Genomic DNA, 15752 nt, shown 5'->3' with positions numbered 1-15752 from the left:
AATTTGGCAAATAATTTCGCCGAGGAGATATCGTTTGGTTAACAGGTGGTATGACGTTCTTTAATACCAGAAAAGCTACAGAATCAAAACAATTTGGATCGTATCCACTGATAGGCCTGCTTAGTACGTTCCTAGTAAGCTGACTTCGGATGCTTTTATTTTCATTTGGTTTTGCATTGAGATAACGTTTGGTTTCACCTTTGACGTTGTGGAGCACGATGACGTCCACAGCTGTTCACACCTCGGCAGTTTAAGTATTGAGTAGTCTTTACTCTTTCAAATGTCGACTGCTTACTTGCCCCTGGTACTGTATGAACATATGAACATCTCGAGAAGCAAGGGCCCAAGATAGGAAAGGAAGGGCATTAAAAAAAAAAGAAACAAACAAACAAACAAAATGCGTGCCTGATAAAAGGAGTAGAGGTGACGCAACTTTAGTAAAAAATGAAAAGTTTTCTCTCTGATAATCCCACCAAGAAGATAGCACATTTTGATGAAATGCAAGCCATACGGAGTTCGTTATAGCTCAATTTAAGTTCAAGATCTGTGGCACCAATATAAGGCCTTTTAACTGAAGAGAAAGGAAATAGAATTGTCGACGCAGATGTAAACTTTCTAAAGTATACCGTATTTTTATGCAAAAGGTAATTTGCTAAGTCCCACGAGATCCCTCATTCGTTCCCGTCTCGTGACATCCCGATTCAGGGGCAAGGTCGTTGAAGTGATGGACTGACGTGCCTCATCCGGGACTCGAACCCGTGACTATGAGTTACCATGGTTGATGACGCTTTTGATGTCTCATTTGTATCCATGCACGCTACCGACTGCTCCGTGACAGACCCGCCCACCCTCCGTACGTGCGAGTTTCCTCTTATAGTAATCAATCGCAATTTTCAAAAATTAATTCTGGCAAAAAGAGAAATGAGGCGATAACTACTGTGACTTGAACTAGCGACCGAGAGTCTGCCTGTATGTAAGCCAGCAGCGTTACCACGCAGCCACGACAGCTCCGTTGATTCTCATGGATCAGATGGAAACTTTCAACCTCGTCACGGAGAGCGCCAGATTGGGTGTGCATGTTGAGACCTGCTGTCGCAATCGATAATCCGGGTGACGCATTTCAGCCCACGCAACCCCAGTCCCCGAAATGAACGGTAAACTTCATGATGTACACGAAGTCGTGTTTGACAACCCGACTCGGAGCTCGGAGTTGGTTTTATACTAAGATTGGTTTTGGCTTTACCCATGATATTAAAGAGTACCTTGGGATCAGAGGCGGTTCACAACAGGAGGGTTTTAATTTTAGCGAGACCGTAAGAGGAGAGAATAAAAAAAAATACATTCAAGTGTTTAATTACTGGTTCGATTGCAGCCACGGAAATTTTCAGTAAGACAAATTTGGCAAATAATTTCGCCGAGGAGATATCGTTTATCTACTGGTGGTATGGCGTGCTTTAATACCGGAAAAGCTACAGAATCAAAACAATTTGGATCGTATTCACTGATAGGCCTGCTCAGTACGTTCCTAGTAAGCTGACTTCGGATGCTTTTATTTTCATTTGGTTTTGCATTGAGATAACGTTTGGTTTCACCTTTGACATTGTGGAGCACGATGACGTCCACAGCTGTTCACACCTCGGCAGTTTAAGTATTGAGTAGTCTTTACTCTTTCAAATGTCGACTGCTAACTTGCCCCGGGTACTGTATGAACATATGAACATCTTGAGAAGCAAGGGCCCAAGATAGGAAAGGAAGGGCATAAAAACAAACAAACAAACAAACAAACAAACAAAATGCGTGCCTGATAAAAGGAGTAGAGGTGACGCAACTTTAGTAAAAAATGAAAAGTTTTCTCTCTGATAATCCCACCAAGAAGATACCACATTTTGATGAAATGCTAGCCATACGGAGTTCGTTATAGCTCAATTTAAGTTCAAGATCTGTGGCACCAATATCAGGCCTTTTAACTGAAGAGAAAGGAAATAGAATTGTCGACGCAGATGTAAACTTTCTAAAGTATACCGTATTTTATGCAAAAGGTAATTTGCTAAGTCCCACGAGATCCCTCATTCGTTCCCGTCTCGTGACATCCCGATTCAGGGGCAAGGTCGTTGTAGTGATGGACTGACGTGCCTCTTCCGGGACTCGAACCCGTGACTTTGAGTTACCATGGTTGATGACGCTTTTGATGTCTCATTTGTATCCATGCACGCTACCGACTGCTCCGTGACAGACCCGCCCACCCTCCGTACGTGCGAGTTTCCTCTTATAGTAATCAATCGCAATTTTCAAAAATTAATTCTGGCAAAAAGAGAAATGAGACGATAACTACTGTGACTCGAACTAGCGACAGAGAGTCTGCCTGTATGTAAGCCAGCAGCGTAACCACGCGGCCACGACAGCTCCGTTGATTCTAAAGGATCAGATGGAAACTTTCAACCTCGTCACGGAGAGCGCCAGATTAGGTGTGCATGTTGAGACCTGCTATCGCAATCGATAATCCGGGTGCTGCATTTCAGCCCACGCAACCCCAGTCCCCGAAATGAACGGTGAACTTCATGATGTACACGAAGCCGTGTTTGACAACCCGACTCAGAGCTCGGAGTTGGTTTTATACCAAGATTGGTTTTGGCTTTACCCATGATATTAAAGAGTACCTTGGGATCAGAGGCGGTCCACAACAGGAGGGTTTTAATTTTAGCGAGACCATAAGAGGAGAGAATAAAAAAAAATACATTCAAGTGTTTAATTACTGGTGCGATTGCAGCCACGGAAATTTTCAGTAAGACAAATTTGGCAAATAATTTCGCCGAGGAGATATCGTTTGGTTAACAGGTGGTATGACGTTCTTTAATACCAGAAAAGCTACAGAATCAAAACAATTTGGATCGTATCCACTGATAGGCCTGCTTAGTACGTTCCTAGTAAGCTGACTTCGGATGCTTTTATTTTCATTTGGTTTTGCATTGAGATAACGTTTGGTTTCACCTTTGACGTTGTGGAGCACGATGACGTCCACAGCTGTTCACACCTCGGCAGTTTAAGTATTGAGTAGTCTTTACTCTTTCAAATGTCGACTGCTAACTTGCCCCGGGTACTGTATGAACATATGAACATCTTGAGAAGCAAGGGTCCAACATAGGAAAGGAAGGGCATTAAAAAAAAAGAAACAAACAAACAAACAAACAAAATGCGTGCCTGATAAAAGGAGTAGAGGTGACGCAACTTTAGTAAAAAATGAAAAGTTTTCTCTCTGATAATCCCACCAAGAAGATAGCACATTTTGATGAAATGCAAGCCATACGGAGTTCGTTATAGCTCAATTTAAGTTCATGATCTGTGGCACCAATATAAGGCCTTTTAACTGAAGAGAAAGGAAATAGAATTGTCGACGCAGATGTAAACTTTCTAAAGTATACCGTATTTTTATGCAAAAGGTAATTTGCTAAGTCCCACGAGATCCCTCATTCGTTCCCGTCTCGTGACATCCCGATTCAGGGGGAAGGTCGTTGTAGTGTTGGACTGACTTGCCTCATCCGGGACTCGAACCCGTGACTTTGAGTAACCATGGTTGATGACGCTTTTGATGTCTCATTTGTATCCATGCACGCTACCGACGCTCCGTGACAAACCCGCCCACCCTCCGTACGTGCGAGTTTCCTCTTATAGTAATCAATCGCAATTTTCAAAAATTAATTCTGGCAAAAAGAGAAATGAGACGATAACTACTGTGACTCGAAATAGCGACCGAGAGTCTGCCTGTATGTAAGCCAGCAGCGTAACCACGCGGCCACGACAGCTCCGTTGATTCTAATGGATCAGATGGAAACTTTCAACCTCGTCACGGAGAGCGCCAGATTAGGTGTGCATGTTGAGACCTGCTATCGCAATCGATAATCCGGGTGCTGCATTTCAGCCCACGCAACCCCAGTCCCCGAAATGAACGGTGAACTTCATGATGTACACGAAGCCGTGTTTGACAACCCGACTCAGAGCTCGGAGTTGGTTTTATACCAAGATTGGTTTTGGCTTTACCCATGATATTAAAGAGTACCTTGGGATCAGAGGCGGTCCACAACAGGAGGGTTTTAATTTTAGCGAGACCATAAGAGGAGAGAATAAAAAAAAATACATTCAAGTGTTTAATTACTGGTGCGATTGCAGCCACGGAAATTTTCAGTAAGACAAATTTGGCAAATAATTTCGCCGAGGAGATATCGTTTGGTTAACAGGTGGTATGACGTTCTTTAATACCAGAAAAGCTACAGAATCAAAACAATTTGGATCGTATCCACTGATAGGCCTGCTTAGTACGTTCCTAGTAAGCTGACTTCGGATGCTTTTATTTTCATTTGGTTTTGCATTGAGATAACGTTTGGTTTCACCTTTGACGTTGTGGAGCACGATGACGTCCACAGCTGTTCACACCTCGGCAGTTTAAGTATTGAGTAGTCTTTACTCTTTCAAATGTCCACTGCTAACTTGCCCCGGGTACTGTATGAACATATGAACATCTTGAGAAGCAAGGGTCCAACATAGGAAAGGAAGGGCATTAAAAAAAGAAACAAACAAACAAACAAACAAAATGCGTGCCTGATAAAAGGAGTAGAGGTGACGCAACTTTAGTAAAAAATGAAAAGTTTTCTCTCTGATAATCCCACCAAGAAGATAGCACATTTTGATGAAATGCAAGCCATACGGAGTTCGTCATAGCTCAATTTAAGTTCATGATCTGTGGCACCAATATAAGGCCTTTTAACTGAAGAGAAAGGAAATAGAATTGTCGACGCAGATGTAAACTTTCTAAAGTATACCGTATTTTTATGCAAAAGGTAATTTGCTAAGTCCCACGAGATCCCTCATTCGTTCCCGTCTCGTGACATCCCGATTCAGGGGCAAGGTCGTTGAAGTGATGGACTGACGTGCCTCATCCGGGACTCGAACCCGTGACTTTGAGTTACCATGGTTGATGACGCTTTTGATGTCTCATTTGTATCCATGCACGCTACCGACTGCTCCGTGATAGACCCGCCCACCCTCCGTACGTGCGAGTTTCCTCTTATAGTAATCAATCGCAATTTTCAAAAATTGATTCTGGCAAAAAGAGAAATGAGGCGATAACTACTGTGACTTGAACTAGCGACCGAGAGTCTGCCTGTATGTAAGCCAGCAGCGTTACCACGCAGCCACGACAGCTCCGTTGATTCTCATGGATCAGATGGAAACTTTCAACCTCGTCACGGAGAGCGCCAGATTGGGTGTGCATGTTGAGACCTGCTGTCGCAATCGATAATCCGGGTGACGCATTTCAGCCCACGCAACCCCAGTCCCCGAAATGAACGGTAAACTTCATGATGTACACGAAGTCGTGTTTGACAACCCGACTCGGAGCTCGGAGTTGGTTTTATACTAAGATTGGTTTTGGCTTTACCCATGATATTAAAGAGTACCTTGGGATCAGAGGCGGTTCACAACAGGAGGGTTTTAATTTTAGCGAGACCGTAAGAGGAGAGAATAAAAAAAAATACATTCAAGTGTTTAATTACTGGTTCGATTGCAGCCACGGAAATTTTCAGTAAGACAAATTTGGCAAATAATTTCGCCGAGGAGATATCGTTTATCTACTGGTGGTATGGCGTGCTTTAATACCGGAAAAGCTACAGAATCAAAACAATTTGGATCGTATTCACTGATAGGCCTGCTCAGTACGTTCCTAGTAAGCTGACTTCGGATGCTTTTATTTTCATTTGGTTTTGCATTGAGATAACGTTTGGTTTCACCTTTGACATTGTGGAGCACGATGACGTCCACAGCTGTTCACACCTCGGCAGTTTAAGTATTGAGTAGTCTTTACTCTTTCAAATGTCGACTGCTAACTTGCCCCGGGTACTGTATGAACATATGAACATCTTGAGAAGCAAGGGCCCAAGATAGGAAAGGAAGGGCATAAAAACAAACAAACAAACAAACAAACAAACAAAATGCGTGCCTGATAAAAGGAGTAGAGGTGACGCAACTTTAGTAAAAAATGAAAAGTTTTCTCTCTGATAATCCCACCAAGAAGATACCACATTTTGATGAAATGCTAGCCATACGGAGTTCGTTATAGCTCAATTTAAGTTCAAGATCTGTGGCACCAATATCAGGCCTTTTAACTGAAGAGAAAGGAAATAGAATTGTCGACGCAGATGTAAACTTTCTAAAGTATACCGTATTTTATGCAAAAGGTAATTTGCTAAGTCCCACGAGATCCCTCATTCGTTCCCGTCTCGTGACATCCCGATTCAGGGGCAAGGTCGTTGTAGTGATGGACTGACGTGCCTCTTCCGGGACTCGAACCCGTGACTTTGAGTTACCATGGTTGATGACGCTTTTGATGTCTCATTTGTATCCATGCACGCTACCGACTGCTCCGTGACAGACCCGCCCACCCTCCGTACGTGCGAGTTTCCTCTTATAGTAATCAATCGCAATTTTCAAAAATTAATTCTGGCAAAAAGAGAAATGAGACGATAACTACTGTGACTCGAACTAGCGACAGAGAGTCTGCCTGTATGTAAGCCAGCAGCGTAACCACGCGGCCACGACAGCTCCGTTGATTCTAAAGGATCAGATGGAAACTTTCAACCTCGTCACGGAGAGCGCCAGATTAGGTGTGCATGTTGAGACCTGCTATCGCAATCGATAATCCGGGTGCTGCATTTCAGCCCACGCAACCCCAGTCCCCGAAATGAACGGTGAACTTCATGATGTACACGAAGCCGTGTTTGACAACCCGACTCAGAGCTCGGAGTTGGTTTTATACCAAGATTGGTTTTGGCTTTACCCATGATATTAAAGAGTACCTTGGGATCAGAGGCGGTCCACAACAGGAGGGTTTTAATTTTAGCGAGACCATAAGAGGAGAGAATAAAAAAAAATACATTCAAGTGTTTAATTACTGGTGCGATTGCAGCCACGGAAATTTTCAGTAAGACAAATTTGGCAAATAATTTCGCCGAGGAGATATCGTTTGGTTAACAGGTGGTATGACGTTCTTTAATACCAGAAAAGCTACAGAATCAAAACAATTTGGATCGTATCCACTGATAGGCCTGCTTAGTACGTTCCTAGTAAGCTGACTTCGGATGCTTTTATTTTCATTTGGTTTTGCATTGAGATAACGTTTGGTTTCACCTTTGACGTTGTGGAGCACGATGACGTCCACAGCTGTTCACACCTCGGCAGTTTAAGTATTGAGTAGTCTTTACTCTTTCAAATGTCGACTGCTAACTTGCCCCGGGTACTGTATGAACATATGAACATCTTGAGAAGCAAGGGTCCAACATAGGAAAGGAAGGGCATTAAAAAAAAAGAAACAAACAAACAAACAAACAAAATGCGTGCCTGATAAAAGGAGTAGAGGTGACGCAACTTTAGTAAAAAATGAAAAGTTTTCTCTCTGATAATCCCACCAAGAAGATAGCACATTTTGATGAAATGCAAGCCATACGGAGTTCGTTATAGCTCAATTTAAGTTCATGATCTGTGGCACCAATATAAGGCCTTTTAACTGAAGAGAAAGGAAATAGAATTGTCGACGCAGATGTAAACTTTCTAAAGTATACCGTATTTTTATGCAAAAGGTAATTTGCTAAGTCCCACGAGATCCCTCATTCGTTCCCGTCTCGTGACATCCCGATTCAGGGGGAAGGTCGTTGTAGTGTTGGACTGACTTGCCTCATCCGGGACTCGAACCCGTGACTTTGAGTAACCATGGTTGATGACGCTTTTGATGTCTCATTTGTATCCATGCACGCTACCGACGCTCCGTGACAAACCCGCCCACCCTCCGTACGTGCGAGTTTCCTCTTATAGTAATCAATCGCAATTTTCAAAAATTAATTCTGGCAAAAAGAGAAATGAGACGATAACTACTGTGACTCGAAATAGCGACCGAGAGTCTGCCTGTATGTAAGCCAGCAGCGTAACCACGCGGCCACGACAGCTCCGTTGATTCTAATGGATCAGATGGAAACTTTCAACCTCGTCACGGAGAGCGCCAGATTAGGTGTGCATGTTGAGACCTGCTATCGCAATCGATAATCCGGGTGCTGCATTTCAGCCCACGCAACCCCAGTCCCCGAAATGAACGGTGAACTTCATGATGTACACGAAGCCGTGTTTGACAACCCGACTCAGAGCTCGGAGTTGGTTTTATACCAAGATTGGTTTTGGCTTTACCCATGATATTAAAGAGTACCTTGGGATCAGAGGCGGTCCACAACAGGAGGGTTTTAATTTTAGCGAGACCATAAGAGGAGAGAATAAAAAAAAATACATTCAAGTGTTTAATTACTGGTGCGATTGCAGCCACGGAAATTTTCAGTAAGACAAATTTGGCAAATAATTTCGCCGAGGAGATATCGTTTGGTTAACAGGTGGTATGACGTTCTTTAATACCAGAAAAGCTACAGAATCAAAACAATTTGGATCGTATCCACTGATAGGCCTGCTTAGTACGTTCCTAGTAAGCTGACTTCGGATGCTTTTATTTTCATTTGGTTTTGCATTGAGATAACGTTTGGTTTCACCTTTGACGTTGTGGAGCACGATGACGTCCACAGCTGTTCACACCTCGGCAGTTTAAGTATTGAGTAGTCTTTACTCTTTCAAATGTCCACTGCTAACTTGCCCCGGGTACTGTATGAACATATGAACATCTTGAGAAGCAAGGGTCCAACATAGGAAAGGAAGGGCATTAAAAAAAGAAACAAACAAACAAACAAACAAAATGCGTGCCTGATAAAAGGAGTAGAGGTGACGCAACTTTAGTAAAAAATGAAAAGTTTTCTCTCTGATAATCCCACCAAGAAGATAGCACATTTTGATGAAATGCAAGCCATACGGAGTTCGTCATAGCTCAATTTAAGTTCATGATCTGTGGCACCAATATAAGGCCTTTTAACTGAAGAGAAAGGAAATAGAATTGTCGACGCAGATGTAAACTTTCTAAAGTATACCGTATTTTTATGCAAAAGGTAATTTGCTAAGTCCCACGAGATCCCTCATTCGTTCCCGTCTCGTGACATCCCGATTCAGGGGGAAGGTCGTTGTAGTGTTGGACTGACTTGCCTCATCCGGGACTCGAACCCGTGACTTTGAGTTACCATGGTTGATGACGCTTTTGATGTCTCATTTGTACCCATGCACGCTACCGACTGCTCCGTGACAGACCCGCCCACCCTCCGTACGTGCGAGTGTCCTCTTATAGTAATCAATCGCAATTTTCAAAAATTAATTCTGGCAAAAAGAGAAATGAGGCGATAACTACTGTGACTTGAACTAGCGACCGAGAGTCTGCCTGTATGTAAGCCAGCAGCGTTACCACGCAGCCACGACAGCTCCGTTGATTCTAATGAATCAGATGGAAACTTTCAACCTCGTCACGGAGAGCGCCAGATTGGGTGTGCATGTGGAGACCTGCTATCGCAATCGATAATCCGGGTGACGCATTTCAGCCCACGCAACCCCAGTCCCCGAAATGAACGGTGAACTTCATGATGTACACGAAGTCGTGTTTGACAACCCGACTCGGAGCTCGGAGTTGGTTTTATACTAAGATTGGTTTTGGCTTTACCCATGATATTAAAGAGTACCTTGGGATCAGAGGCGGTTCACAACAGGAGGGTTTTAATTTTAGCGAGACCGTAAGAGGAGAGAATTAAAAAAAAATACATTCAAGTGTTTAATTACTGGTTCGATTGCAGCCACGGAAATTTTCAGTAAGACAAATTTGGCAAATAATTTCGCCGAGGAGATATCGTTTATCTACTGGTGGTATGGCGTGCTTTAATACCGGAAAAGCTACAGAATCAAAACAATTTGGATCGTATTCACTGATAGGCCTGCTTAGTACGTTCTTAGTAAGCTGACTTCGGATGCTTTTATTTTCATTTGGTTTTGCATTGAGATAACGTTTGGTTTCACCTTTGACATTGTGGAGCACGATGACGTCCACAGCTGTTCACACCTCGGCAGTTTAAGTATTGAGTAGTCTTTACTCTTTCAAATGTCGACTGCTAACTTGCCCCGGGTACTGTATGAACATATGAACATCTTGAGAAGCAAGGGCCCAAGATAGGAAAGGAAGGGCATAAAAACAAACAAACAAACAAACAAACAAACAAAATGCGTGCCTGATAAAAGGAGTAGAGGTGACGCAACTTTAGTAAAAAATGAAAAGTTTTCTCTCTGATAATCCCACCAAGAAGATAGCACATTTTGATGAAATGCAAGCCATACGGAGTTCGTTATAGCTCAATTTAAGTTCAAGATCTGTGGCACCAATATAAGGCCTTTTAACTGAAGAGAAAGGAAATAGAATTGTCGACGCAGATGTAAACTTTCTAAAGTATACCGTATTTTTATGCAAAAGGTAATTTGCTAAGTCCCACGAGATCCCTTATTCGTTCCCGTCTCGTGACATCCCGATTCAGGGGCAAGGTCGTTGTAGTGATGGACTGACGTGCCTCTTCCGGGACTCGAACCCGTGACTTTGAGTTACCATTGTTGATGACGCTTTTGATGTCTCATTTGTATCCATGCACGCTACCGACTGCTCCGTGACAGACCCGCCCACCCTCCGTACGTGCGAGTTTCCTCTTATAGTAATCAATCGCAATTTTCAAAAATTAATTCTGGCAAAAAGAGAAATGAGAAGATAACTACTGTGACTCGAACTAGCGACCGAGAGTCTGCCTGTATGTAAGCCAGCAGCGTTACCACGTAGCCACGACAGCTCCGTTGATTCTGATGGATCAGATGGAAACTTTCAACCTCGTCACGGAGAGCGCCAGATTAGGTGTGCATGTTGAGACCTGCTGTCGCAATCGATAATCCGGGTGACGCATTTCAGCCCACGCAACCCCAGTCCCCGAAATGAACGGTGAACTTCATGATGTACACGAAGTCGTGTTTGACAACCCGACTCGGAGCTCGGAGTTGGTTTTATACTAAGATTGGTTTTGGCTTTACCCATGATATTAAAGAGTACCTTGCGATCAAAGGCGGTTCACAACAGGAGGGTTTTAATTTTAGCGAGACCATAAGAGGAGAGAATAAAAAAAAATACATTCAAGTGTTTAATTACTGGTGCGATTGCCGCCACGGAAATTTTCAGTAAAACAAATTTGGCAAATAATTCCGCCGAGGAGATATCGTTTGGTTAACAGGTGGTATGACGTTCTTTAATACCAGAAAAGCTACAGAATCAAAACAATTTGGATCGTATCCACTGATAGGCCTGCTTAGTACGTTCCTAGTAAGCTGACTTCGGATGCTTTTATTTTCATTTGGTTTTGCATTGAGATAACGTTTGGTTTCACCTTTGACGTTGTGGAGCACGATGACGTCCACAGCTGTTCACACCTCGGCAGTTTAAGTATTGAGTTGTCCTTACTCTTTCAAATGTCGACTGCTAACTTGCCCCGGGTACTGTATGAACATATGAACATCTTGAGAAGCAAGGGTCCAACATAGGAAAGGAAGGGCATTAAAAAAAAGAAACAAACAAACAAACAAAATGCGTGCCTGATAAAAGGAGTAGAGGTGACGCAACTTTAGTAAAAAATGAAAAGTTTTCTCTCTGATAATCCCACCAAGAAGATAGCACATTTTGATGAAATGCAAGCCATACGGAGTTCGTTATAGCTCAATTTAAGTTCAAGATCTGTGGCACCAATATAAGGCCTTTTAACTGAAGAGAAAGGAAATAGAATTATCGACGCAGATGTAAACTTTCTAAAGTATACCGTATTTTTATGCAAAAGGTTATTTGCTAAGTCCCACGAGATCCCTCATTCGTTCCCGTCTCGTGACATCCCGATTCAGGGGGAAGGTCGTTGTAGTGTTGGACTGACGTGCCTCATCCGGGACTCGAACCCGTGACTTTGAGTTACCATGGTTGATGACGCTTTTGATGTCTCATTTGTACCCATGCACGCTACCGACTGCTCCGTGACAGACCCGCCCACCCTCCGTACGTGCGAGTTTCCTCTCATAGTAATCAATCGCAATTTTCAAAAATTACTGGCAAAAAGAGAAATGAGGCGATAACTACTGTGACTTGAACTAGCGACCGAGAGTCTGCCTGTATGTAAGCCAGCAGCGTTACCACGCATAGTCCCCTACCTGATATGCATAAAAGCGTTTAGAAAAGCTCTTTCCTTCAATATGTGATGTGGCCAAACAATTTTCACGGTGCATTAAGATAAACAGTAAAAGAATATCCACAATAAATTCGGCAACCGAGAGGTGCGGCAACATATAGATAATTGCGGTAGTATTTATGCCGAAACATCAAAATAAATAGCCCCGCCGTTCGAGCCTTTTAATCAGATTCAGATCAGATTAACCAATCAAAGCAACGGAAAGGGGGTCACGTCACCTTCCCACCAGGCCATGCCATGTAAACAAAGCAGCATGGTCGGCTGTAATGAAGAGTCTGAGGAGGGAGACGCGAAATCTTCGCCAAATTCTCATCTTTCGTGTTGCATGCACATAGAAGAAGGTAGCTAATTAAGAGACTCTAGATACCATCACACGTGTTCGCTGGGAAAATTTTAGAGTCGCAGCGAAACAATGGCGGAAATTTGGCAGCAGAGAAGCCGCTGCTGTTCAGTGGATCCGTAAAGTACGGATTTAGATAAAGGATTCGACGATTTGGAAGCCAAACCACGATGTCACTTTTCTTGCTACAGAAAGCTAACTAACAAGAAGGGGCTATCTCAGGCGGCAAAGAAGTATGAGAAAGCTGAGAAACAAGGCAGTCCTGCTGAAGAAGGTATGTCAACATATTGTAATTTGTTTTTAAATCAGCCCTGATCGTGTGATGTTTACATTGTACGTGGCTGATGTTACATAACAATATGTGACTGATAAAAGTGATATGAAAGAAAGAAAAAAAAAGACAATGATAAAAAAGTTTATTAGTGTTATTATTATTTTATTTGTAAATACTTAGAGGTTTTAAGATATGAAACAACTCATTCTCTGTTGAATAAGACCCCATTTCCAGAGATTAGATATATCTACTTTAGGGGTTCACGCTAAACAGCTGTCAGTGGGGCGGACACGAAAGTCAAATACCCCCTTACAGCTTGTAGTAGGCGGGACGGACATTTAAGGCGGATAATCTAGTGAGAAATCTAGTAATCCAGTAATCTAGTGAGACTCCCTGCGGGGACAGATCAATCTAAAAGCTCTGGGAATACAGCCTAAGCTAGCTGTATGTTCTTGCCATGATTAACATCTCATTATTAGTTCATCCATATTAGCATTGCATTTACACAAAATAATGTAAGGCTTCACACAACAAGATATACAAACAAATGTTATGGTGGGACTTTATGAGACAGAGGCTTAAGTATCATGGTAGAATCTTTTATGTTATTTGTGGAGTGTTCCTCCCCCCCAGTTACATTGTTGCACATGTGCAACCATTAGTGAATATAAATATGTATAGGCTAAGCCCAACTTCAATGAGAATGTATTTGAGGGAATATTTACTGTATATTGTGAGCCAGAAAAAGTAGGATAGCTTTTCACAGAACAAGCTGCAATGTGATTAATTTAATTAGGACTGTTAGGAATAATCCTTGTAACTTTCCCTTATGAATAAAATCAGTAAAGGTATACATAAATAGTATCAATAAAGAAATACGTTGACAAACAGTATCAATTAAGGAATAATTATAATGAGTAGGGTGACTGGTAGATGTAGTTCAGTTTAAAGAGAAGAGTCACTTTTATTCAAGGCATCTGATATTAATCTGGGCAGCAGAATGCTAGTGGGCTCCCTATTAATTATTAGATCTTTAAACTTGATTTATTTGTCTTAGTTGCAACAAATATTAAACAGTGGGTCTCATTTGCCTATAGTTTGTTACAGCTTAGTTCCTCATAAAAGGAACATGTTGAGCCACTAATACATTGAATCCTATACCTACCCTATGCCCTTTGAATCATGAGGATATATGTAATTATAGTTGTTAATATCACTTGGTGTCAATCATGTGATAAACTCACATGCGACTGTCTTATCTTATTTCATTATTATTTATTTATTTTATAGTTAAATCATAGTGATTGTATATACAATTGCACTTGCAACAATCAAGGATTTGCGGTCTGCTCTGTATTTGCTAAATCATTTGTGTATCCAGGTATCCAGATGTTTTTATTTGAAATATGTATTCTATGTTGTCTTTTTATTTATACAGGGCAACTGTTTTTATAACTGAATTTTGAGCACATTACTATTTTTACATATCTTTGTTACACCCACTTGGATATTTATCCAATGTTAAAGTTGTTTTTGTAGTAGTCAGTATCTGCACATTATAATGCACTAATATATATGGTATGAAAAGTAAAATGTTATTTTGCTTCTTTTACAGAACCATCAACCAGTTGTACTCTTCCCAAAATACAAGGTCCATCTCCCAAGAAATTGAGATCAGTCTCAGGGTTTGGTATATCAAAGTCACCAGTGCTGCCAGCTATCTGCATTATTTGTAAAAAAAAAAAAAAAAAGTTGTGGTCACTTAGTCTAATTTTTGCAAGTGTTTTGATATTTAATGGGGAGACACTCATTTTGATGTAATTTTCACATTCATAATATTTTTTTATTGTTTTGTATGCCCTTAATTTGTTTGAGATTGAGCTATTTAATTCCTGCCAGAAGTGTTTTTCGATTTTTATGTTCAATATTTCTAAAAGGTTTTCTATTTGATATAATTTCTTTGGTGGGTTGTTATCTTCGGATAGATTCTGTCCATGTGTTTCCTTTTGTATCTTGCTCAAGACTGTGCACCTGATTTACAGTTCTATTATGTACTAGTAGTTGTTCCAGTCTAAGACTAATCTTTAGACAGGTTTAGTTATAGTTGAAATAATGGGGTAACTGCCAAGCTTAGCTCTAAAAATGGTATTGCTAGCCTGCTTTCTTAGACCTAAAATCCATTTGCAAAACTTTAAGTGTACCTGTTCGAATGGCATTTTATTAATCTTTTTCAGATATGCACAAGAAATGTAGAAAGTTATAATTTCACAGTTGAAATAATTAAGTTGGAAAAATATATTATATATATCATAAAAGCCTTGTTAAATGTGAGCTGTTATTTCTTTTAATATGCTGTTATTACTAGACAATGCTGCAATTAATTGCAACAATTAAACTTCTTTAAAAATTGTACCTCTGCAATTTAAAGATAAACTTGAACATAAAAAACTCAATTATTCTACCTAGTGAAGCACTTATATATTTTTGAAATAATTTTTTGAGCACTTGCCAGCTTCATAAACAGACAGTCCGCATGATACCTAGTTTGTAACTCTACACATGCATTTATACTATTTATCAGTGTAAAATATTGAGTCAAATAATTTTAAGTGATTATATGCGCTTTAACACACCTGAGAATTTAAAATGCATTCAATGTAACATTACTGAACATACATGCAAGTGATTATATGATCACTATATTGGGTAATAGTGTGACCTGTGTGCGATTGTAGAAGTGGTACAGTGCACAGTCTACGGGCTATACTACATACCTTTTTGCCGTGAATTCACGTCATCATTTAGCCAATTATATAAATACACCTAAAATACACGTATTTTCCAACTATTTAAATCTTTCTCTCGATATTGACATCGATTTTAAAAACCTAGGACGTATTTTTTTTATTGAAACAACGCATGGGAATCA

At 41.1% G+C, this 15752-nt stretch overlaps 1 long non-coding RNA gene across 1 annotated transcript; it reads left to right on the top strand.

Moving 5' to 3' along the window:
• Positions 1-12163: 12163 nt before the first annotated feature.
• Positions 12164-15154, top strand: LOC147760365 (uncharacterized). Its single transcript, XR_015330848.1, has 2 exons — positions 12164-12823; positions 14439-15154. It is a non-coding gene; the product is annotated as an uncharacterized LOC147760365 (long non-coding RNA).
• Positions 15155-15752: the final 598 nt, after the last annotated feature.

This window comes from Lingula anatina, chromosome 8 (genome assembly GCF_051362555.1).
Source record: "Lingula anatina isolate TDL-2025a chromosome 8, LinAna3.0, whole genome shotgun sequence".
Taxonomy (NCBI): Eukaryota; Metazoa; Brachiopoda; class Lingulata; order Lingulida; family Lingulidae; genus Lingula; species Lingula anatina.
This window is presented reverse-complemented; position numbering and strand designations above follow the sequence as displayed.